The sequence below is a fragment of the Ornithodoros turicata genome, chromosome 2 (genome assembly GCF_037126465.1).
Source record: "Ornithodoros turicata isolate Travis chromosome 2, ASM3712646v1, whole genome shotgun sequence".
In the NCBI taxonomy this organism is placed as follows: Eukaryota; Metazoa; Arthropoda; class Arachnida; order Ixodida; family Argasidae; genus Ornithodoros; species Ornithodoros turicata.
Window position 1 is genome coordinate 92,061,681 of NC_088202.1, and position 24,992 is coordinate 92,086,672.

Below are 24,992 nucleotides of genomic sequence, written 5' to 3' on the forward strand. Positions count from 1 at the left end.
ATGGTCGTCTCAAAATTGGTTTAAGTTTTCAGCTGCAAAGACAGTCTGAGAGAGAGAGAGAGAGAGAGAGAGAGAGAGAGAGAGAGAGTGTATTGGCATCAAATGGAAGGCCGGCCACAGTCTGTGTACCATTTTCTAGGCTAAGAAGGTTATTTCCGGAGCCCAAGCTAAGCATAAACGGATGCGAACTGACAGTCCAATCAGAACACAAATTCCTTGGTGTCATTTTCGATACAAAGCTCACCTTTGCAGCCCACATAAAGAACCTAAAAGTGAAATGCTTGAAATCTTTAAATATCCTTAAAATCCTCGCACACAGATCTTGGGGTGCAGATCGCAAAACACTATACCGCGTGTACACATGTATAGTCCGATCACGACTAGATTATGGATGCCTTCTGTACGGGTCTGCACGCCAGTCTGTGTTGAGGACTCTGAATCCAGTTCATCACCAGGGTCTGCGACTCGTGCTGGGGGCTTTCCGTACATCACCTGTTAAACGTCTCTATGTGGAAACAAACGAGTGGTCCTTAGCAAAACGACGTTTCTTTCTTGGGACTCTGTATGCACTAAGGATAAGAGGCTACTCTCAACATCCTTCTTTATCCTGCATTAAGAAGACTCGTTGTAGGCAGCTCTTCCTAAACGAACCAGCAGTAATCCCTCCCTTTAGCATGCGAATATCAGATGAGATTCAACTCTATGGCTTTACTGCTTACAGTTATATGATCGCAGAAAATAGTCCGAGGGTACCTCCATGGCAACCACCGCTAAAATATAACTGCTACCTTACAAAGTACAAAAAACATGTGACCCCTTCCTTAGTGCTACAACAGGAATTTGAGCACCTGAAGAGTAGTTTTCAGAACCACACTGAAATTTATACAGATGGGTCCAAAACAAGCACAGGTGTCTCCTTTGCCATGGTATCCGGTTCATGTACTAGGATGCACCGCTTAAAGAGCATCATGTCCATCTTCACCGCTGAGGTTTATGCCATCATTTTAGCGCTGAACTTCATTTTAGAAAGTAACATCGAATCATCTGTCATATATACAGATTCTCTTAGTGCTTTAGAATCCATATGTAATATCCAACCCCAGAAGAACCACCTTGTGCAGCGAGCTCAGTACATAGCCAGCAGAGTAGTAAACAGAGGTCTTTCTCTTATCATCTGTTGGGTGCCTAGCCACAGAGGGATAGCAGGCAACGAGCTTGCCGACAAAGCTGCCGCTGCTGCGCTCTCTGCTGATGTGACGCCGTTTGATGTACCTTTTCAGGACTTGAAGCCCCATCTCAAGAGGGCGATAAACAAAAGGTGGCAGGAATATTGGGACACACAGATACACAATAAACTTCACCTGGTTAAAAATAACATAGGACACCCTATACAGAGCGTGGAAAAGAGAGCGCATGAAGTAACCCGTACACGGCTAAGACTTGGCCACACTCACCTCACCCATAGTTTCCTTCTTCACAGAGAGGAGCCACCCGAGTGCGCACACTGCGGGGAACCCCTTGCTGTTCTACACATCCTTATTTCTTGTGCGTTGTATGAACCTCTTCGCCATCGTCACTTCCAGGAGTTTTATAGAAATCACCTACCGCTCCACCCAGCCCTACTGCTGGGTGATGACGCTCTTTTACCGTTTAGTAAAGTCTATAATTTTATTAGAGACACTGGTTTTTTAAATGCCTTGTAATTCAAACGATATTTTCTGAAAACACAGTACTTGAGCTAATTTGTATCATGCACTGCTTTTAACCTTATCATTCCTTTTTTAACTAGTGACATTTTTAACAATGTGTTGGCGCATTATAGCCTCCGTTGCTGCTGCGCCATTAAAATACTAATCATCATCATCATCATCAGCGTGCACGTTACTTTTCAATTACTCTAAAATGTATGTAAGCTAATTTGTAGCACTAAGAAATGTAATGCAGCATCTCAGTTAAAACTTTCCCAGAGAAAACCGCCGAAAAAGAAAACATTACAGAGAAGGCCACGTAACAAACTGGAACACAAATAACGCCAAAATTAAAGTATAAAATTCAATTGTCGCTGTTCTCTCCACAATAATCCCCAGCCTGCCGGGGAAAGTAGGTGGGACAATATTTGATCGTCACGCCCAGAAATAAATCAAAGAGAAATAAAAAAGCAGAGATATATACCGGGTGTTCCGAAGGTCCCCCGGCTGAATAATTTGTAACCAGGTGGCGTCACCGAAGAACTTTCTATTTTGGTAAAGATCCTTGGGACATTGGCCATGAACTGGGTAGTGAGGGACTCATTTGCATACGTTCACTAATTATGTAATCCTAACTTTTATATTTTACACTTGGGCGATGAAAAAAAGAAAATACACAGTCCAGTCTGGTAGTAGTGGGAACACAGTAAGTCCAGGGCATGAAGCACTCTTTGGAATAAAACTTTAATATTCTACAGCTTTCGTGGAGAACCTGCACTTCATCAGGCGAAGACACAAAAAGTCTTCACAACGGTGTTTCCACCTGATGAAGTGCAGGTTCTGCACGAAAGCTTGTAAATATTAAAGTTTTATTCTAAAGCGTGCTTCATTACCTGGACTTATTGTATTTTAAATTTTACTTCGCACGCTTACGGAACCCTGTTTTACGTATCTGGACCTTCAACGAAAAATATTCCGAGAAAAGGAGGGGGGGAAATCACGTTGACACTTAGTCATTTTTTACGAGTAATTAATAGGCTTCGGTTTTCATATTTCTTGCGCGAAGCAGTGCGCCCATGCGCTCTTTGGATCAGCTATCCGGCTGTCAATTTCGTGTTCATCCGCCTGGTTCACGCACGGGGGCGACGGAAAATTAGGAACAGCCGCAAGAGACGCGCTGTTCTGTCGTTCCGTAGGTGAGATAGCGTGCTCTTACATGGATGATGACGACTGCGCCGCGAGCGCTGTGTAGTCGGGTAGAGAGTGAGGGCCAGTTCTCACTTGGCGACACTCGACGCGACGTCGTGAGCGGCCGGCGGAAGTAGAGGCGCATTTACGCCGGTCCGTCAGAGCGCACGATTTTCATGTTGCAGTGGCATTCCGTCGTCCAAAGCAGACGAAAAATCAGGAGGCGTGGCCTTTCTGTGTCACCTTATTGGTCGCCGGTATATTGTTCTCGGCAGCTCTCGCCGGTGTCGCGAGAGAAGTTCAGCATGGCAATTTTTTTGGCTCAACGTCTCTCCTCTCCCAACGCCGGAAATGCGCGTCTATTTCCGCCGCCCGCTCAAGACCGAGACAATCAAATGTCGCGTTGGGCATCGCCAAGTGGGAGCTGGCCTTGAGAAGGAACACCAAAGCGTCTCTATCGGTCTCGTTCCTTAACTTCCGTCGCCCCCGCGTGCCAGCCAGGCGGATGAACACGAAATTAACAGCAGGATAGCTGAGCAGCACGTCTCCGCGCACGAAATATGTAAACCGAAACCGATCACTAACTACTCGAAAAAAAAAAAATCAGTAAGTGTCGACACGTTTTTTTTTTCCTTTGAACATTTTTCGCTGGTCGTGCTACTTAAAACGCAGGTTTCGTAAGCAACAGTTCCCCCCCCCCGCCCCCTTTCTGGAAAGAATCCTGACGGTGCTCCTGGCTGATGTGCCGAGGTTCTTTACCAAAAAGAGATTGATTGATTGATTGATTGATTATTTAAAAGAAAACCAGGGAGACATTGAACTTGTCTCCTGACTAGTTCTGCTACTCCCAAAACAAAACAAAACAACAACCTACAAACAACCAAAAACAAACAAAGTACATTCCCCATCCCCAACAATTAGTGTGTTAGTACACTACGTACCAAAACTACGTACCAGTTAGTACCAAAAAGAGAGTTCTTCGATGGCTCTACCTGTTTACGAATTATTCAGCCGGGGGACCTTCCTGAAACACGCGGTATATATGATTAGTCATTGTAGAGTCGCTGATGAAAGCGAAACTCAACGGGCTACTACAATCTCGATCAAAGAATAGCAGTTGGAGCAAACGCACCCCGTCTTCTCCGCTTGTAGCCGTTGTCTTCGTTTTCTCCTCATACACAAAGACTATTTTACCAACACGCCGTTCATGGCAGCTGACTTGCCTCCTGTTCTCAACGCACACGACCTACTGCGCGTGAGATAGCTCTCATATTGCAGTGCACCCCAAAATCGCTTTCCCAATCAGCGAGAAGGTCGGGTTCCTTCGCGACATCTAACTACGTTCTTATTGACGTCCATTGCTGATACTATGCAGTTTTTTTTTCCCGCGAACTTATCCTACCTGTGGTAACGTAGAAATCATGTAAGTAATCGCACAGCAATTGAGAAATAATCGATCATAGCCAATGTCTTTGAGCCAGCGGTGGATCGTGTAACAGGAATCGATAGTAGACAGCTACTATGCACGCAGCTGTCGTATACATGTTGGAGCAATGGTGAATTCCCCATGAAATGTCTGAATTCATTTCGTGCCCCTTTCCGCGAACTCATTGAATTTACAATCGATACCGTACTTCTGCGTCTCACTGATCATTATATCCGTCCTACAATCAGACTGAATTCGTTTCAGTTGCCGACCACGACGTCTATATCGCTGTAAGAGGACCCGTGCTTTGCCGTGTCCATTGGGTGAGCACCCGTCCTTGGTGGGATATCGCAATGTGGGCCGAACAAGCCGCGATGTTGTGGAACTCTATGGCAGCTAGTAACTTCTGCAAAGGTTACCGGTAAACATTCCTTTCTTTTTTGCTTTTTTTATTCCCGCACGCTGTGTCTCGCTTTTCCAAGACTGCCTTGGAACATGGCATCTACCTGCAGAACCGGGAGGCAAGTGCTCCGCTGGACGATCCACCTGTCTTGCATCCTTGGTTGTTTGTGGCAATGCTGGAAAGTCGTGCGTACCTACAGGGAATATCCTTCGTCCGTCGTCACAACAGAGGTCGATGGCAAGAACATCATTCTGTTCCCATCGGTCACCGTTTGTACAGACGCCTGGTGAGTGTGCCGTATTGGAAATTTTGAACGAATTTCAGGCACGCATCTATGAGTAAACGTGCGAATGTCACGTAGATGTATCACGTCTCGACTATAAATTCAGCCAGTAACGTCGTTATATGGAAGGGCGGCTTCTTCATGAGACTAAGCACCTCTACTTTTTTGCAGGACAAACAAGACAAAGTTGTGCGAGGTGAAAGGAAAGTGCACCAAGTCGGCCATGGTAAGGCACAGATCGCAGCCCAAATATGTAGAATAAGTGTGGAGTTACGTGATACTAAATGGGCGTCCCTTTCTCGGGCAAAAGAAAAACAAAACAAAACAATGTAACATAGCGACCGTATACGTTTAATCTTTGTGCGTACTTCCAAGCCCCTTCACCCTCCTAAGTTGCAGAGTTTCACCCAAGCCCGTATATCGGCCAATGAGTTGAGTAAGGTACTTAATGAAGCGATGAAGTGATCCAGTCGCGTGGCTCGACCACCACGGATTTTGTTCTTCGTTTTTTTTTCTTTTTTTTTTTCTGGTTGACACCGTAGGGAAACCAACGCCCACAAAAAATTTCGCCGAATTCGAGGGCATTTTCACGTTAGGTTGCGCTAAACAAAGTGAGGTATGTTTGAAGGTTTCTCGTGGGAAAACGGCAAATGGTATTTTAGGTCTGTAAACGTCAGAGTGGTTGTAAAGCATTGCTCTTTAATTGTGTATTAAGAAACTCTCATGCTGAAGCGTCTTTCGTACCGTACTGTAGTGCTCGGAATCCACGTTTTCGCAATATCGGTTTTGCTATTTTCTTCCGAGTCACTGCCTGGACATAGGGGCATCAAATTTGGTAGACGTGGAACCGGTCATGAACATGTGTAAAAAACATTATTTCTCAAGATATGAATGAAAAGCGAAGAAAAGATGGTGAGTTATGCAGAATTTGATAAATTAGCTGTATTGCTAGCTGAAAAAAAAATTATGTGGCCAGCGCGATACGAGCATTCCGTCAACGCTAAAATGACGGCTAATGTATCCACTTGAACATGTACAAAATTGGGAGGGTACTTTTTCTTGTTTTTTGGCAATGATTTTTTGAAAGTAACGCAGTTGCTACGGAGGAGCACCCTGCTGCTGTATGACGTTGCCCCACTAGAACGAATAAATATACGGCACTCGATTAAAAATACACTTTATTTGAGTCAAGTCATTAGACGGACGACGAGGAGTAACAACGTTCTATCAGCAGTTAGGAAGAAGAAAAAGTAAACGCGATTACATTACAATTGTAAAGTCATCGAATTTGAAGCCATTTTGATGACACTGAACCATTTTTTTTGAAGCACTGAAGCACCAACGTTTTGTCGCCCTGAGGTTGTACACCTTGGCTGGAGTAGACAGTGACGTCACACGGACCTCCACTTTCCTCGTGCAAAGGGGCTCGAAGGAATGATAATCACGTGTGCATGGAATAGCTTTGGCCATTTCGTATCGTACTTTCAACGCAATCTGCTCCTGTGACACATCAGTACAGGGTACCAACATTGGCAATATATGTTGTAGGTATTCTTCAGACCACAGTAAAACGTCCCGAGGAGCTAAAATTTACTCTTCGAATGGTCACTGAAGGATAGCTTTTGCCGCAAGTCGCTTCACCGTACTTCCACCCGTCACAGATTGCAAACGGGCACACGTTGAAAGACGGTGAAAGACGCTTCAGCATGAGAGTTTTTTCATACAAAATTAAAGAACAATCCTTTACGACCACTCTGACGTTTACAGACCTAAAATTCCTATAGCCGCGTTTTGCCGGGAGAAGCCTTGAAGGGTGCCTCACTTTTAGGTGAACTCCAGATATTTAGAGCCTCCTAACGTAAAAATGCCCCCAAACTTGGTGAAAATATGTTGTGGGCGTTTATTTCTCTACGGTGTCAACAAGTAAACAAAAATTTGAAAAAGAGCCGTGGTGGTCCAGTGACGTGATTGGATCGCTTCATATGGAATGACCATACATCTAGAACATGCCCTGTGACATTTGTGGCAATGGTCAACTATTGCCAACAGAGACGAAAACCTGCGCTCAAGAAGCACCAAGTGTCCTTTATACATTCACGTATTGTGCGTCCTCGGCGCACATAGTGTATTTTGGAGCAAAAGCATCAGGTCTGTAGCCGCCGATATTTCGTGCAGAGATAGTTCTTCTGCTGGGTAGATCCTATAGGTATACCCAGGTAGAACAAGCGATCTCTGCTCCAAATATCCAGCGGCTCCAGACCTGAGGCTTTCGCTTCAACCTGCTGGATTCTTCGCTTTTCGACCTTATAATTATTTTGTTAGCTGAAATAAAATGAAAACGTACAGTACTCACAGCGTGGATATCCCTTGCGTTCGTGCAAGTATTCGTTGTTCATCATTTCAGAAAATCGTGGTGGGTGCTTTCATACAGTCTTACGACTTCGAGCTAAGGGATAACACAGCTTTCGAGGCACACGAGCTGCTCCACTGCATGATGACTTCTAGAAGAGACTGTGCGAGCTTCGATTGCTCCCATCTGTGCGTAGACACTTACTATACTCGTGATTATTTAGACAGTGTGCAGAAAACTGTATTTCACCGTGGCATTTTTTCAGTAGTATGAGTGGAGCGGGCGTAGTATCGCAGACGGGGCCCCATAGAGTCAGCTCTCGAGAGCTCATATGATTGAGCTATAAACGAGAATTTTCACTGCAGTTTTTGGAATTTAGAATATAACTTCTTTGTTTCACTTTTTTATTTTTTACTTCACTTTACTTTCTGTCGGATACCGACCGCGTGGCACTTTACCGATCACTTTCGCAGCGTGCTCCGTAATACCGCGTTGCGATGTTTCAGAATGACCAGGACTGTGTTCCGAATCCCGCTCCAAATGTGCTACAGACTGGACCTTTCCCAAACGGCGAACTCAAGTCATCCGTATCACGCATGTCAAGAGCCGTGGAATTGGGGTGCGCAAGGTAAGAAAAAAAGGCGGCACTCACGTAATCCCGCGACTATATCCGTGCAGAACTGCGTATAGAATCAAAACTGAACAGCAGCAACACTGTGGTATTTACACGTACCTCGTATGTGCCCATCGTGGTGACCGCGCCAACTGTGGCACCCCTGTCTTCTCTCACTCAAATGGAAGTGCAGTGGGACAGAGACGTGACGGTTGCTGTAAAGCAGGTGAGAATTCATAGTCGACTGTTTTTGAGGACGACATTTGCTAAGCGAGCCCTGTGGACGCAGCACGTCATCAAGCGGCTACCGTCACCGTATCGTTCTCGGTGCCTCGACTACACACGTAGAGGGATCCAGCGGAAGTTCCTTGGCTTCCACACAATGGAAGTAAGCTGTCCGATCGCAAATTGTCATTTGCACCACACTACTGCTCAGGATTCGTGTTTATTGCGTTTGTTGATATAAACGATTCATAGGCGGGGCGTTCCCTAAGTTCTGCGCTTAGGCACGATGCAACGCAGTGGTGGCACTGCACCGGCCGCATAGTGCACTGTTCCGGGCAAAAGCTTACTGACCACGAGAATGGTGTACTTTCTCCTAGAGGCGAGCGGAAGCGGATCTATACAGTAAAGAACGTTGGATGATGGATATTTTCAACATTTCAAGGCCAATCAGTATTCACTTTGTACCTTCGAATAAGAAATTTGCTACTTGCACAACAGCCTGCTATCTTTTTTTAAAAGAATTATTCTTCCTGTGAATGCATGTGGTACTTCCATTCTATTGGTCACAGTCAAACCCTAGTACTGCTCACAGTGTCTTCGCGAGAAGCAGCAAGAAAGCGCAACCACGTTCATAGTTGCTTCAACGCAGTGTCGCTTTTTTCTTTCTTTTCTTGTACAAAAATTTATCTTTCTATTCATGAGAAAAAGCGACTAGAATCAAGTAACCATAGCTTATGGTTACTATAGCGTCGACCATCATTTTAAAATTACGCTCTGTGCCTAACAAAATTGGATTGCGCAAGTTTAAGGCTCTATACACCCGATCAGTTTTGTACCGCAGGCATGTGAGTTCTATAAACTACACTGCGTAGCATGTAATTTTTCCTCTTTCTTCCCTATTAGTCATGCATCCAAGAATGCCAGATGAAAGTGGAGATGGATGTTTGCGGCTGCATTACTTTCACGCACGATTTTGCTGCTCATTCTGGACTGCCGACTTGTGTGGACATCGCCAAAGGTATCACTCAAAGCACGGTGTGTGCTAAAAGGCGACAGAGCACAAACAGGGACACGAACTGGAATAGTATCGGTTCGATTACGGTCACGGTTTGTTCTGGTGCCGTCTTTATGTCTATGTGTGCCTATATGTGTGCCGTCTTTATGTCATTATGCCGTCTTTATGCCGTATTTATGTCTGCTAAACATACACATAAAGACGGTATGTTTCTTCGATCCCGCGTTACAAAGCTATTGCACTCCGAATGTCCCGCGCTGGGCGAGCTCCTGTTCGCTCTCAACTCTTCACCTCGTCGCCCATTTTTGGAGTGACGTTTCAGAGTGGAGAAGGACAGTGCATACTTGTCCGTTTCCATGACGACGCAGGCGCACAGCTAAGACGTCACTTCCCGTCTGTCTGCTGACGCCTGTCAGCGCTGTTGGGCGCCACCGGCAGGGGTGGCTCGAAAAAATCGCAGTTTTAAAAACCCAACAGTTAAAAAAACGTTCAGATGAGGAATGTGGAACTTTGCGTGTCGAATCCATGGACTGCAACGTATGAAACGGAGCCATACATTCAGTGGGTTGCACGCATAGGTCGGCATTTTGCTAAGAATTCATTCAACATCACATCATGGTCAGTTTTCCGCAAAGCCCATCACATCACATCACCATCATAAACCATCGCGTCACGAGCCCGTAACTCAACTTCAACCTCAGAATTCATCAATTCATAACCCATCATTCAACTTCAACTTCAGAATTCATCACATCACAACCCATCATTCAACTTCAACTTCAGAACCCACCACATCACATCACATCATTCAACTTCAACTTCAGAATCCATCACATCATAACCCATCATTCAACTTCAGAACCCATCATCAGAATTCAACCTCAGATCCCATCGCGGTTTTGAAGTTGAATTCCTATGATGGGTTCTGAAGTCGGTGATGGATTTGAAGTTGAAGTTTGTGATGGGGCTTTGAAGTTGAATTCCTGTGATGGGTTCTGAAGTCGGTGATGGATTTTGAAGTTGAAGTTTGTGATGGGGCTTTGAAGTTGAATTCCTATGATGGGTTCTGAAGTCGGTGATGCATTTTGAAGTTGAAGTTTGTGATGGGGTTTTGAAGTTGAATTTCTATGATGGGTGCTGAAGTCGGTGATGGGGGTTTTGAAGTTGAACTCCAACAAAGGCCTACGTGGGGTGTGCCCAGCTGCAGGGTTACACTAGCGTCCTGCTCGCCTGTGTTTGCGTGGGTTTCCTGGTAGTGGCAGCAAAAGCGTAAGCAAAGGAGGGGTATGCTGCTTGGAGGGTGCGGTCAGCCTGCACTCGGTTGGACTTGGAAGCAGGGTTTACCAATGAAGGAGGAAAGGGAGGGATGCCACGTTTGACCTCCGCTGTCGCATGTGAACTGCGGAAGGTGTATTGCTAGCGCGGTAGGGTTGTTGCACAATATTGCGCCCGTTGTTGACAGATAAGTGAGCGCATAGCACATTGCGCGTTCATGTGGCTTCGGGTGACCGCTGATGGGGTTTTGAAGTTGAATACGAACGAAGGCCCACGTTGGTGTGCCCGGCTGCTCGCTGCTGGAGGATTACGTCGACGTTGGCGTCTTCCTCGCCCCTGTTAGCGTGGATTTCCTGGTAGTGGCGGCGAAAGCGTAAGCGGAGGAGGGGTATGCTGTTTGGAGGGTGCAGTCGCCTTGCTCTGGGTTGGGCTTGGAAGCAGGGTGCACCAAGAAAGGAGGAAAGGGAGGGATTCAACGTTTGACCTCCGCTGTCGCATGTGAACGGCGGCGGGAGGTATGTTGCTTACGCGGTAGGGTTGTTGCACAATGTTGCGCCCGTTGTTGACAGCTAAGTGAACGCATAGCACATTGCAGGTTCATGTGGCTTCGTACGATATCCTTGCCTGCCGGCACATTGAACGTTCATATGACTTCGTACGATCGCCGTGTCTGCCGGTACATTGCACGATCTAGTGGCTTCGTACGTCTGGTTTTTCCGCTGTGCCATTTTTCACTCGTGACGCGGGGGTATTAGCTTCGGCATCGGAATACATCGTTTCCAGCCACTCAGTATTACATGAGTTCTTGTTACATGATGCTTACTGACACTGGAAATAGCCGTCATGAACGAATTCAGCGACCTGTAATCACCTTCGCTGGACATATGTTTTTACTCTAATTCTTTCATGCAATACACCACTGAGTGGTTCATCCAGAATCCCAAGCAGGGGGCGTGGCCATTATTACCGCTACTTGATAACAGCTTTACACGTATAATTACCGACATGTCATTACAGCTGAAACGGCAAGCCCCCTTTTTTGCAGGGGGTGTCGCCAAACTTTCTTGTTTGGGGTGGGGGGTGTCACAGGGATGCATCATGGTCTGGATAAATCACTGACACCAAAAACTGAGAATCTGTCCTCGGAAAAGTGTAACCCATTGTATTCTTTTTCTTCCGAGGACGGTATATACGGACAAACACTAAGTGAATTCTAAACGACCGAGGCGTTTGGACACATGTAATACATACATATTGTGAGGCGCAAATTGAAGTGAAGACTGGAAGGAGCCAGGAAGACCACCAACTTACAGTCCGTGAAACAGTTTCTTTTCCTCTCTCACATTCTCTAAATAAATATGTGTCGACACAGTTTACAACAATTCCCACTCTTACCTGTTTTTATTTGATGTTTGAAACAACCTCTCATCATAATCACTTGACTGTATAGTGTTAGTCACTTTTGAGGTAACTTCGCAAAAGTATCATGAGCAAAGTTCGAAATTTCTATTTTGCTTCACGTCCAAGCAGGCAGAACGCACAACGCGGGCTCCTTTCTTTTTATTTTGCTGCTGAAAAATCCGACGACAGTGACCCCGCCTCTTGCACGTGCGCGGCGCCAGCAGCCTGTCTGCTCCGCCTTGTTGCAGCGCGATGTACTGGATGTACGCAAACGCAATTCCGACGTGCTTCTAAGTTAGGTCGAAGCAGAGCGTTCGTTTGGAGTGCGTGGAGTGTATTTTTTTTACGGGGAAGGTGATAAGGCCACTGGCAAGGTTCCATGAAATGTGCGCGGAAAATGGGAACTCGCAGAACTTGGAATTCCAATTCTCACTTTGTGCCCCATTGACAAGGTATATTCGGAACTCAGCTCCCAACGCTCCGTTCCAAGCTCGGAACTCCGCTCCGCTCCCGTTCCCAACGGAACTCCACGCACTCCAAACGAACGCTCTGCTTCGACCTAACTCAGAAGCACGTCGGAATTGCGTTTGCGTACATCCAGTACATCGCGCTGCAACAAGGCGGAGCAGACAGGCTGCTGGCGCCGCGCACGTGCAAGAGGCGGGGCCACTGTCGTCGGATTTTTCAACACTTCCGCTCCCAACTTAATTCCGGCATGGTAGCAAGAACTTCCATTTCTCACTTAATTTCATTTTGATAACTTGAAGATTGTAACTTCATTAAATATTTAGCATAATGACGTAACTCGTAACTATAGCAACTTTTGGGTGGTAATTAACTTCCCCGCCTCTGCTGAAATGTACTTTATTGACGATGAATATCTAAGAAATAGCAGCTACGTGCTCTGATGGAACACTTGTGTCCGATGGATGCTACATGCATGCCGAACACATAATTCCCCAAAACATGACCTATGCACCTCAGATAAATAAGAGACCTATAGTGACCTCTGTGTATTACATTTAAAATAAAAGACGTCCACAAAAACAATGCCAGCCCGATCTTGTCCTATTTGGATCCCAATCACACACAGGAAAAATAAGCAATCTAAGAAGACACAAAATAAGCCTAATAAAGCACACTTCGTCAGCACGACAGCAATCTGCTGTCGTCTAGTAAAACGCGCGTACGCGACCGAAGGCGGAGGCTCAAATCCAAACCCATCCAATATACATATATACGCACATTATAGCTGTAGGCGAGCAAATGAGTCAAACTGAACAACCGCAACGTGCGGACCGCGCGACCGCAGAACGCCAAATCGCATCTCGATCTAATCTACCGCTCACATTCGCAACATACAGTTGCCTCCGGCTACATGACATTGCCCTCCGCGCCCCACTACGCCAGAGAGTAACGCGTTCCAAACACTTTCCCTCCCTGCGACCGCCGATACACAACAAGGGGGGGGGAGTCCGCCAGGTATCTGCAGTGTCAGGCCTATACGCCCACACCAGACACGAAACGCGAAGCGTTTATGTTCGCTCGGTGCACACCAATACACATTTGCTATTCACTCCGCACGCGTTCGCACAAGTAACAGTCACGACACGTGAACGTCATACATCGACATTGTCGGCTTCAAAACCTATTATGAGGACTTCGAAACCTATCCGTCATCTTCAAAATCCATCGCGCAGACTTCAGCTTCAAAACCCATCCCGTTGACTTCCCCTTAAAAACCATCGCGCTGACTTCCAAACCCAACACACCGACTTCGACTTCCAAACCCACACACGCTGACTTCAACTTCAAAACCAATCACGCTGACTTCAACTTCAAATGCCACCACACTGACTTCAACTTCAAAACTCGTCACGCGGACTTCAACTTCAAATCCCATCACACAGACTTCAACTTCAAAATCCATCACGCGGACTTCAACTTCAAAACCCATCACGCGGACTTCAACTTCAAATCCCATCACACAGACTTCAACTTCAAAACCCATCACGCGGACTTCAACTTCAAATCCCCATCATAGCCCTTCATTCAACTTCAACATCAACTTCACATCACATCATAGCCCTTCATTAAACTTCAACTTCAACTTCACTTCACATCATGCCGTTCATTCAACTTCAACGTCAACTTCACATCACATCATGCCCTTCATTCAACATCACATCATTCTCTATGAGGTGATGGTGAATGAAGTCGGTGAAGGCCATCATGAATGAATTCGCCGACCTATGCACGTGGTTTCTCAACCCCTTTAACCTGGTAAATAATTCCAGGTTCCCGAACGGGTGCGGTTTAGGCTTTGGTGCAACGGTGCATGAGAAAGTAATTGTAGAGGAAAAGGAAAATAGGCAGTGCAGAAGGCAATAAAAAAAATATTAAAAAATGAAGCCGGTGCTGTGCGTATGCCGAGATAGCATTCACATACAGTGACGTAGTAAGAATAGCAGATTCTATATTGATACTGGACACTCTGTCCTTCTCGAGCTCAGTCCTTTTTAAAGTTATAATTGCACTCGTTTTAGGGCAACAATGCCATATACACCAGCCCGACACAAACCTATAGTGCAGTGATTGGGTATTGATTTTCTTTCTTGAAGACCTCTGCGGCTAAAGTGTACCACGTCGGTATTCTAGCTAGATGATAAACTTATAGGCACAGAGAAAGCTTATTCTGCGATATTTACTACATTAACGCAACAATGCACTAAGTTATCCCTACACTTACAAGCGGCAGAAAAACAGGGCGAACATACAAGTGCCATTTGTGCGCATAAAAGCAGTATGTACATTCAAGCGGTAGCTGGAAGGTGCCGTTTCTGACAGAGGGGACATTTGAACGACAAATAATAGCAATTTGTGTATTTTTTTGACCAACACAGAGTGTTGGTCAAAAAAACCAACACAGACCAACAGAGAGCAACAGTGACCAACTGTGACCACTGTGTGTGTGTGTGTGTTTGTGACCAACACAGAGCACAGAGAGCAACTTAGAGCACACAGATTAGCGTTACGGCCACGCAAACGAAAACAAATGCGAAGTACTGCATTGCACCAAAACAATACGTTGAAGGTCGTACCGTATAAGCTTAACAGTCGTTTACAATCTGCCTTTCAATCTTGGTTTGAGCACCCGAGCGCAGGCACTTCTCCACACTCGCAGCCATCGACTCTTCGATTTATCGTACTATATAAGCTTCATTATGAGGACCAATGATGGGCAAAGTACCGGGAAAAGTACTTCAAGTTAAGTACTTGCCAAAATATGTACTTTAAATACAGTAAAAGTCCAATATTAAGTCGTTTATATATACGAGCAAACAACGCGGAAGAGCATTTTGAGACGTGCCACTTTATCGGCTCCGGTGGGATTGTGAACTGGCTAAAATAGGCCGAAGGGCAGTGCTGTGAGGTTAGCAAGGCTTACGGAAGGATACTTGAAGTATACTTAAATGGAAAGTATAGCAAAATGTACTTCAAGTAAAGTACAAAGCATTGTTCAGCAGGATTACTTGAAGTATATAGTAAAAGTACCCGTAAAAGTACTTGAAGTACCACTGAAGAACCGAGTGCTTCAAATACTGCCCATCACTGATGAGGACGATGCATACCTGATACGTGACCAGGGGATCATAAAAGGTAGTGCACCACGCGAAAAACCACAAAAGGCGAAAAATTACGTCCTCGTTGCATGAAGGCGCTGCAAGATTGCGGCCGCGCTTCCGTTTCACATAATAATGTAAACTCCAGAAAATGTGCTGGCTACTTCGTGCGAAAAAGTGAGTATTGATTTCTTTTTCTTTTTTATTAAATGAAGCCGATCGCGTTCTATCACTTTCGTCGCTTCCGTCTCCAGAGAACATAAAATCCCAAAATGATGTCTGTACTCTTCTTGTACCGTTGATTCGGATTGGCGAGTTTGAGAAGATTGAGCTCTACTGTCGCGTTATTCCATTTGTGCACTAGCCTGAAGTTGCCAGCTCCGCCTGTTTCCCTTGCTCCCTCTATCGATAGTGACGACGAGAGACATGCATAGACTGTTAACGGGATGCGGAATATGAGAGAATTCGTTCAGCCGTACGTGTACGACTTTGTTCTTTATGTTAGGGCTTGCGACTTGGAACTACCCTGCCAGCTGCTAATAAATGCGCCAAGTACAAAAGTGTATTATGTGTGTCGCAGTTAATATTCTCTCTTCAGGATTGGAATACTGCAAGGACACTGTAATGGAGACTAAAGAATACAAGAAGTGCTTGGATGTTTGCAAACCTCCTTGTCAGTAAGTGCCTGTAATCATACGCACTTCGTTTGTGCCGGATAGTATCGTTCTTCAACCATCGGATGTATCCCCTCAGTGAAATATCTTACGATGTGGCTCTCGCCAGTATCCGTGAATTACAGGTACGTAAATAATGCCGTATTTTGCGTTGACCTCGCGAGCAAGAGAATGGCATCTTTTGCTGAACACAGGATCCTTTCTTTCTCGCAGTCGCGATCCAAGGACGATAAGTAGGCACATTTTTCCTCGCTGTACTTGTGTCTTTCACACTATTCCTTGCCACGAATAAACCTGACTTCCACATCAGACACAGGTTTGCAATCACGTTGAAGTTTGCATCGGCATCCGTGGAGGTCATGGAGCATCATCCCATGATATCGGTAAGCATTTGTTTCACGCTGAATATAATCGCTGACCGTCCACTCTCGACGTGCGATGCACCGTTGTATACATATAGGCTATTTTTTCTAGACACTTCTCCGATCCCGGAAGCATCGCAAAGGTCTCGAAACTTGAGTTTACTACGGTCTGGGTAGGGGGAGTGAAAATCGGTGATGGTTTCTCTTTATGAATGACTAGAATGTACACAGATTAAACATTGTAACAGCGCACGATTCAAGAACGAAAAGAGAACGAAGACACACGATTCGCCGCGCAATTCGTAGAATGTACACATAGCATGACACACATGAGAGAAAAGATGAGGAGCATGCAACACACGAGTTCCGGTTAAAATACTCGTAAGCTCGTCTTACAATGTATGCAAAGCTATACCGACAAAAAGTAAGCACATGTCATGGTACGACATCTCGTGTTCTTGCATTGCAACGACTAGCGTGGCACCCCATATTTCAAAAAACTATGCCAAGTTAGATCTCGTCCATGCAGAAGACCGCTCAAATGCAAGGAGAGCGCTTCACGATACAAGCCAGCTCTGCAGTGTCTGTCTCCATTACAGCGTGTTGCGAAATTTCATTCTTATTCTTCTGCGCTGTTTCGTGTACGCTCTATGAGTTCACGAAGAACGCTTACTGGGTTGTGTTTTTTTGTTTTGTTTTTCTACGACACTAAGCTGCCTAAGTCTTAGACTGCATGATATACAATTAGTAGGCGCTAGAAATAATTGGGGTTTTATAAATAGCGCAGATGGAAAGCTGCGTGAATTGGAGAATCAGCGTTAAGGATCACATAATTTCGTATGACACTTTATTTACCATCTCCCAAATATCAAAGATAGAAAGAAAGTAGTCTGCAAATGATTGTAATGCTTGTTTATGACCGACGATCAGTGCTAATCAATTCATAATTGCTTGATGGCAGAGAGAAAACAGGAATCACTAAAAGCGCACATCTCTAGAAAAAGTCTTAACGCAGTCAGGACGTTGTTACTCAAAACACTGTTTGGTTTACTTTTGTCGTGCGTATTTTATTCATAGCAATCGGCAAAGGGGAACATGCGCTAGTTCTATCTGGACATCGTGCCACATTCAATTTACGATTCCCTACTTACATGGATTCCATACGTCATGGGCTCACATCGATTACATCGAAGATGTTTATTTTCAAATTCACTAAGGCTGTTACAAAGCGTCTTGTCCTATGTAAACTATTCAAGACAAGAACGGGGTATGAAAGTGCACACGCTTTGTGTAACGCAACATGTGGACTCCACAGCAGGATGCGTTTCCTGTAAAGCGTGCTTTGACTGCATGGCTGGTAGTCATTGAGGTGAAGCGCATAGTACGACGGGACGTGGACATCTGTGCCATGGTCAGAGCTGCGAAGTAAATTATAAGTAATAAAGACACAAATGAATTGCATTTAAAGTAATTAATTACTACATCAAGATATTTCTTTTCTGGAAATAAACGCAAAAGCTGTAAGTTGATGGACTTTCCATTGTGTTTCTAACGAGTTAGTCGTAAATTTCTGTCTGTAATACTTTCTCTTTCCAACGGTTGAGGCTTTTCTACTTCACTGAAGTTTTCCGTTTTTCTTCCAGCTGCTGGGGTCTTGCGCCGATTTTATCATTCATTCAAAACATAATGCACTCAAGCATGGTTTGAACTATGCATGTGGACACTCATCTCAACTCAACGATAGAGTATTTGAACTCCTGTTTTCATAAATTTAATTTTTAAAGATCCATATGCTTCACGTTAACCTTGAGTAACATGTGCCGCGTCATAGAAATACTGATTTAACACGGGTATTAGCTGTGTTCTCTGTTCACGTATTCTGTTTTCTACACGTAGGTTGCACTGATCACGAACACATTTAAACGTCCTCTAGCCCGATACGTCGATTATGAACTTGTGGTGTAGAAAACAGTTAATAGAACCGTAGTCGTAGAAAACCATGTTTTTAATTATTTTGTTGCAGGATTTGCGACGTGCGAACATCTTAAGCTTGCGCGACCTGAAGAAGCTGAAGAGTAACTTCTGCATTTGACGAGTAATTGTGTCTATGTAACTGAATTTCATTATAGTGTCAGTAACTTTTCCAGCTATTACTTAATTACTTTACTTTCTGCATTTATTCATTTACCCTATTTCCTGCAAATTAATTGCTTTCAGAGTCACGTAACTGCAACTTAATTACATTTTTCGCGTAACTTACGCCGCTCTTGGCCAACTCCACAGTGGTCGACCCCTGGCTTAGTGTTGTCCACATGCGGATTCGTTAACCTGCGCTGAAATCTCGGCACACGTGTCGTCAAATATTTCTGTAAGAAGCTCACGGTCTGCCGTGGTCATACCCGAGTGTTGCATGTAGTAAAGCAACGAAGGCCAAAGTGCTTGCAGTGAAGTAATGTATACCTTTCATTGAGGCGCAGTCTAGTAAAAATGTATAGTTCCTCAAGAGTTTGCAGCCCTTTGAGAAAGCGGCTAAGTAAACGAGCAGTATAGCAACTCAGACCACCAGTGCACATGGTTCATTTTAGAGATCGCACGACCTAATTATGAGCCATTTCATCATTTGTATTTTTATTTACCTTATACAGGTGTCCTTTTTTGGGTGCCAGAGATTTTTATTAAAAATCTCTGAGAGCCCAAGATATGCCGTTTTGGCGTCTAACACACCTGGCCTCGCGGACACCTTTCTCAGCTGGTCGCGTCAGTGTTCGATTACTAATCAACTAAAATGCGATAATTAAGTTATTGCTGAATGAGTTACAGGAAAAACTGAGATGACAAGATTAAAGACCGTCGTTGTCGGAAGCTATTCCAGCTGTCCGCGATTTCGAAGTGTTTCTATGCCTCAAGATACGAGCAGTTATTTGTTTGTTGTGCAAATGAGCCGAAACCGAAAAAGCGTGCCCCAAGAGCGCTTCATCTACGCCGACGGAGGCTTACCTGGGCCGGAAAGCGGATTATCTGGCCACCATATCGGCACCTACTCCAATCATCTTCATAGCTGCAAATCACGTGACCCTGTGACGTGGAATGAGCGCTGTGCTCCCTGCGTTCCCAGTCGCCGCGGTTTCAGTTTCCGCTCACCTGCATATCAAAATGCGGGGATGGTGTTTTAACGTACGTGCGTGTTTCAGGATTTGTTAGACGTGGAATGGCTTTCAACGAGGACAGTCTCTGATTCTGCTATCTCGCTTGTGCCCGAAATACCCATATTTAACGTAATTAGTCATCTTGTAGTTGCATACTTTCTTCGAGAGGATGTCCGCCTGGCCGTATAACCCAATTGTAAAAACGACATCTGTCCTGCTTTCATATATATTTTAATAAAAAATCTGTGGCACCTAAAAAAGGACACCCTGGATATGAAAAACTGAAAAAAAAAAAAAAACTTGGGCCGACAAGTTGGCCCTCCGCAAACGAATCCAGCGAGGTGTGAGTTAAACAGGTCTTTCGTGTAAACACAGTTCTTCAAATCAAATTAAATCAAATCAAATCATTTCATTTACTGTCAACTGTAACACAAAAGAGCATTTTTATCGGAAGGTGGCTAAAAAACGGCGATAATGCCATTTGACAAGGGCACAAACCCCAAAAGGTTATACTCGTGTGTTCACGGTTGCACAAGGTACAAAACGAAAAATACAAGGTATTCACGAAATGGTCACTATACAAAAACAAACACACTGATGCCTGACCAATTCTACCCAACCACCTCATGTAATGCACTTACGGAAAGATCTCTTACATTTACACCACCCGCATAATAAGTGTTTAAAATCCTGGGAAGAACACGAGATACAAGCCGATTTCCGTAATTTGTTCTTGGGGTGGAAATCTTCCACTGCTCAGTGTGTCGGGTACGCTGTATCGGGTGTTTTTCCAAAGAAAATAATGACATCATATGAGCAGTGTTTTGTTTCAGAGCTACCAGATATGCCCTTAGTAGAAAATAGGTGTAATGAATTAGTACCTTTAGGGATATTGAGGCTTGAAAAAAGAACTACGGTATGACTATCATATAGGGAACACCAGCTATGTATAATTCTGACAGCCCGCTTTTGTACAACTAATAATTTGCTTATATTACTTTGAGCTGTGGTGCCCCAAAGCAAGAAACAACGTTGGACACAGAACACTAGGGAATTGTATGTGAGCATTTTAACTTTTCTAGGCAAAACTTGGTGACGCCAGCTAATGAGCCCAACGGACCTGGAAATTTTTGTCTTGACGTAGGGTACGTGGCAGTTCCAAGATAGATTGTCAGAAAAATATATTCCCAAAACCTTCACGGATTTTACAATATCAACACGATTTTGCAAAAGAAATATGTCAACAGGACATTGCACAGGTTTACTTTTAGTATAGTTCTTGACAACATTAACCTGTATAAGAGCCCAACCTTAATTTCTCAATATTTATACATGTCTATTACTCTTTCTTCCTTTTTCTCTAGAGGTGTATCTTTCTATTCAGTGTGTAATGTATTCGTGTCTAGGATGTCCCGGCCTGTCATTTCATGTGATTCGATATTAACCTTCTCAAACAGCGCACTATGCGACTCTCTGTAATCCTGTGTGACTATCTGTAATTTGGCTAAAATTCTGGCAACTCCGTCAAACAGGCGACTATAATTGTTCTGAGCCGTTCTTCTTTCTTTTCCCAATTCGAGCGTAGTCAAATACAAAAAGCCGCGTGGGAGGTTCGCCGGTGGTACTCGCTGTGCTTAACTTTGTGCGTCCTTTGCTGTCTTCTGATGCTGTATCGATTGGGCAGATCATCGAAGTGCTGGCCTACTTGGGCGGTTCCGTGGGGACTTGGCTAGGCTGCAATCTCCTAGCCCTGCTCACTCTGCTTCAGCGGCGGCGGCCTTACATCGATCGCCCTGTAAGGCGCTTGCTGCTCCTCTAAGCTTTTTTCCTTCCAGCGTTTTTCTGTTGTTTTGCAGGAGAAGCCAGACGGGACGTCAGGCCGCCTTCACCTCAGACGATAAAAATGGCCGACGATATACGCGTGGTTGGATCGATTACATTTCAACTCTAACCAAACGAAAAAAAAAAGAAGAAAAACAAACAAAACACGGGCTGGTGTTAAGTTCAGCAGATTAAAGCAGGTGCAAAATTGTTATTAATCCTTTTCCACTGGTTCCTCTCTGTGATGTAATGAACTTGACCATATGGACAGTTTTTTGTTTGTTCATTCCTCTCATTTTTGACACGCTTACGAGCGCAACCCATTAGATAATTGAACTGAATGATAAACTCAACGCTAAGTGAAGAGAGAAAGTGAAAGGAGGAACAATATTCTGCATTCCGTACGGGGTTTGAAGATGATGTGCGGTGCATTCATGAGGGCCATGCACTTCGTTCGACGACAAACACATTCACACGTGGAACGTGCAGGTACTGGAGAATTTCTTTCCGGGTTCCTGGTGGGACACGTCACAAAATGTTCTGGACCCAACATCATGAAACAACATTGAGTTGTTTCATGAGTTCTTGCTTCCCACTTTCCCACTTTCTATAGGAAACGTCCGAAAGGCACTGTGACAGCGAGAGTTTCTGTTCCACCATATGCAGCTTGCGAAATTGTTTAGATATTTCGGCGACAGAGCTCAACACAAGGGTTGTGGCACATACAAAATATGCCTCTATGTGTACTTTTGTTCTCAAGTGTGGATATACTGTTTCGGTTTTGTGTGGTCTTGTGGTGTATTTCGTGTCATTTTACTCTTGTCACGGAAAGTCATCATTGAATGTTTCACACACTGGATGCCATTAATATGTACCGTATCTGATGTTCTGCCAGATGAAGCGAAGGACAATCTGGCAGCCTCATTTTCTTGTATTAACACGAGCATAATGAGAGTAGCAACTAGCCCAATATGAAGCAGTCACTGTATGTGGAATATTGGCTTCGATGAGACGAAGCTGCGGGTAAAGAATGTCGCAGTATTTAAGCCAGTGGTTATGTAATCCACGGAAACGATGTTGAGAAAACAATGCAACAGATTGGTCAGCATTGCCAACTTGTTCAGAAAAAATTATTGACACGTTAGCTACTTTACATTGGCAACATTCTGGTGAAGACGGTGGGGATAGGCAAGTACGCAACGTCTGGCCACATCAGTTGCAAACATCCAGGACGGGGACGACATTTGAGGAAGGTGTCACGGGAGAGGGTGAAGTTGAGGGAAAGTGCAGTCAGCTGGCTGAGGGTGTCGGTCGGGTGCATCAACGGGAGGGGGAAAGGGGAGAGTAAAAGAGGGAAAGGAAAGTCGACGGTGGTACAGGGGAGGGAAGGGTGTACAGTCCCTCTTATCATGTGGTAGTCTCACAGAACTACTGACCACAGGGAACATGCCAGCATCTCTCAGTAGCCTTCGTTAAGATGCTCCCTGTACCACGGTAACCGCCAGCACGATTGATGGGTGGCGCCAGAAGGTCACGCGGCACGTGATGTCTAACGTTAGGTTGTGGGCTTCAACTACAAACCTCAGTGCAGCGCCAATGATATGCAGAAGAAAATACTGCCGAAGCCCAGTGGATCCGGGGCAGAAAATGAGTTTATAACTCGATCACGCGTTGCCATATAGCACTGGACAGCTGTGTCGGCTGATTGGAACCTAATAAGCACAGAACAGGTGGGAAACTGTCGAGGAAGTAGCGTGCAGCGCGATATCGTTCCGTCACGTCGAGGCCCTCACCATGTTTGTGTCAGCCGCAAGGTAAGTGAAGTAACGTGTCTTATTGGACTATCAACACCTCGAGATGCAACTGAGTAAAGTTAATCAAAAGCACTGTGAACCTTCGTGTATAATGCCGCACTTCGTAAGACAAGAAAATCACCGTCGCTAGATTCAATATTTACAGTGACATTATGAAGAAAAGGCAACGTCTATATCGCGTCATTAGCAAGAAAACCACAATAGAAATCAAAAGGAAAGTAGTAGCCGAAGCTGTATGACCAGTACTGCGCAGCTGTTCCGGGTGGCGTCAGAAAGCCCTTGGCGATGAAAGCGCTAGAAAGACGAACAGAGATGACACAACATAGACCACTCACGTGCTCGTCTTTTTTATTTTTATTTTTTTGCCTTTTTATCGAAAAGGAAATGTACCATCAAGCCCAAATAGATATTTTTGTGTCGAGGTCGCAGGTCGAGGAAGAAGGTCGCATGGAAAGCGGTGTCCTACCGTCAGGTTGAAACAAATCCTCAGTGCGCAGTCGCTAAAGTAAAAAAAAAAAATACGAAAAAAAACAACTTTACATTCCACTGGCTTTGCACTGAGGCTTTCAATTGAAGCCTCTGACGTGAGGACACCACGCTCTATGTGACCTTACTCCACTCCTTCAAACGTTACCTGCCTGCGTACTGCTGACGAAGGCACGTGCCACGAGACCGAAACCACTACAAGTGCTGGTATGACGACGTTTGAGTCATACACCATAAAAATAAGAATATTTACCATGAAAACAGTACGATGGACAATACAACGTTATCTTACACCAACACGGCTATGTGCTTCGCGCCACATTGGTGGGTCTGTGGATTCCTGGTACCAACGGCACACGGCAAATTTAATGCCTTTCCTGAGGAAATTGTTTGAGGAATTTTGCTGATTTTTCCACCAACTTGTACCCTGCCGCCAAGTTGCTGGCATCCTCGGCCGTTCTCAAACCCCAAAACATTTGGATCTATTGCTGGGCATGGCACCAGAGGATCCACCAAGACATCACGCAGAGTTGTCAAACGTATTCAAGTATGTTAAAATATTTTGAAGATTTACATCAGCAGCAAAAGAGTACAAACTATGCATACCCTGCATCATGGTGCCCCGCATGTCGTGAGGAACGTCGATATCGAGGTTAAATGGGAATTTGAGTATTAATGTATTGCGGTGCTCTCGGTTCTGCGTCAGAGTAACGTTCCTGAACTTGACGAGGTAGTGTACTACAGGTGACTTTGAAGTCACACACACAAGGATTCGCAAGCGTACATCCCAAAAGCAGAACTCGACCGCCTAACATGCGCTGCGCCAGCCGACGTGTTGAAGTGCTGATACGAACTAAAAAGAGAATATGAAATTTTAGTTCGTACTATAAATCAACCTCGTTCGAAGGCTTAATACGCAAAATATTAATCATGTCGGTGAACATTACACAATCCCACTATGTGCCTCTAGACATAAGCCTTTCGTTGTCATCAATTCAAGGATGAAATGAAAAGACCAGATCAAATATAAAAAATCCGAGGAGGATGTCACGGATCTGTCACTGATCAGTTTACATTCTGCCATTCGTCCTTCCTTTCCACGTGATTCTATTAAGAGCCACCGATTCTATCAAGATATTTTTATTAACGCAGATGCGATAACTTTTGGTAGCGTTGCATTAATAAATCGTGACAACAGG

General features: G+C 44.7%; 2 long non-coding RNA genes across 2 annotated transcripts; both read left to right on the forward strand.

The window, feature by feature from the left end:
* Positions 1–8,070: 8,070 nt before the first annotated feature.
* LOC135383840 (uncharacterized) lies at positions 8,071–9,125 on the forward strand. The gene is made up of 3 exons (XR_010420099.1): positions 8,071–8,177; positions 8,241–8,339; positions 9,080–9,125. It is a non-coding gene; the product is annotated as an uncharacterized LOC135383840 (long non-coding RNA).
* A 17-nt stretch (positions 9,126–9,142) lies between these two features.
* LOC135383841 (uncharacterized) lies at positions 9,143–16,551 on the forward strand. The gene is made up of 5 exons (XR_010420100.1): positions 9,143–9,194; positions 16,089–16,167; positions 16,244–16,289; positions 16,378–16,397; positions 16,475–16,551. It is a non-coding gene; the product is annotated as an uncharacterized LOC135383841 (long non-coding RNA).
* Positions 16,552–24,992: the final 8,441 nt, after the last annotated feature.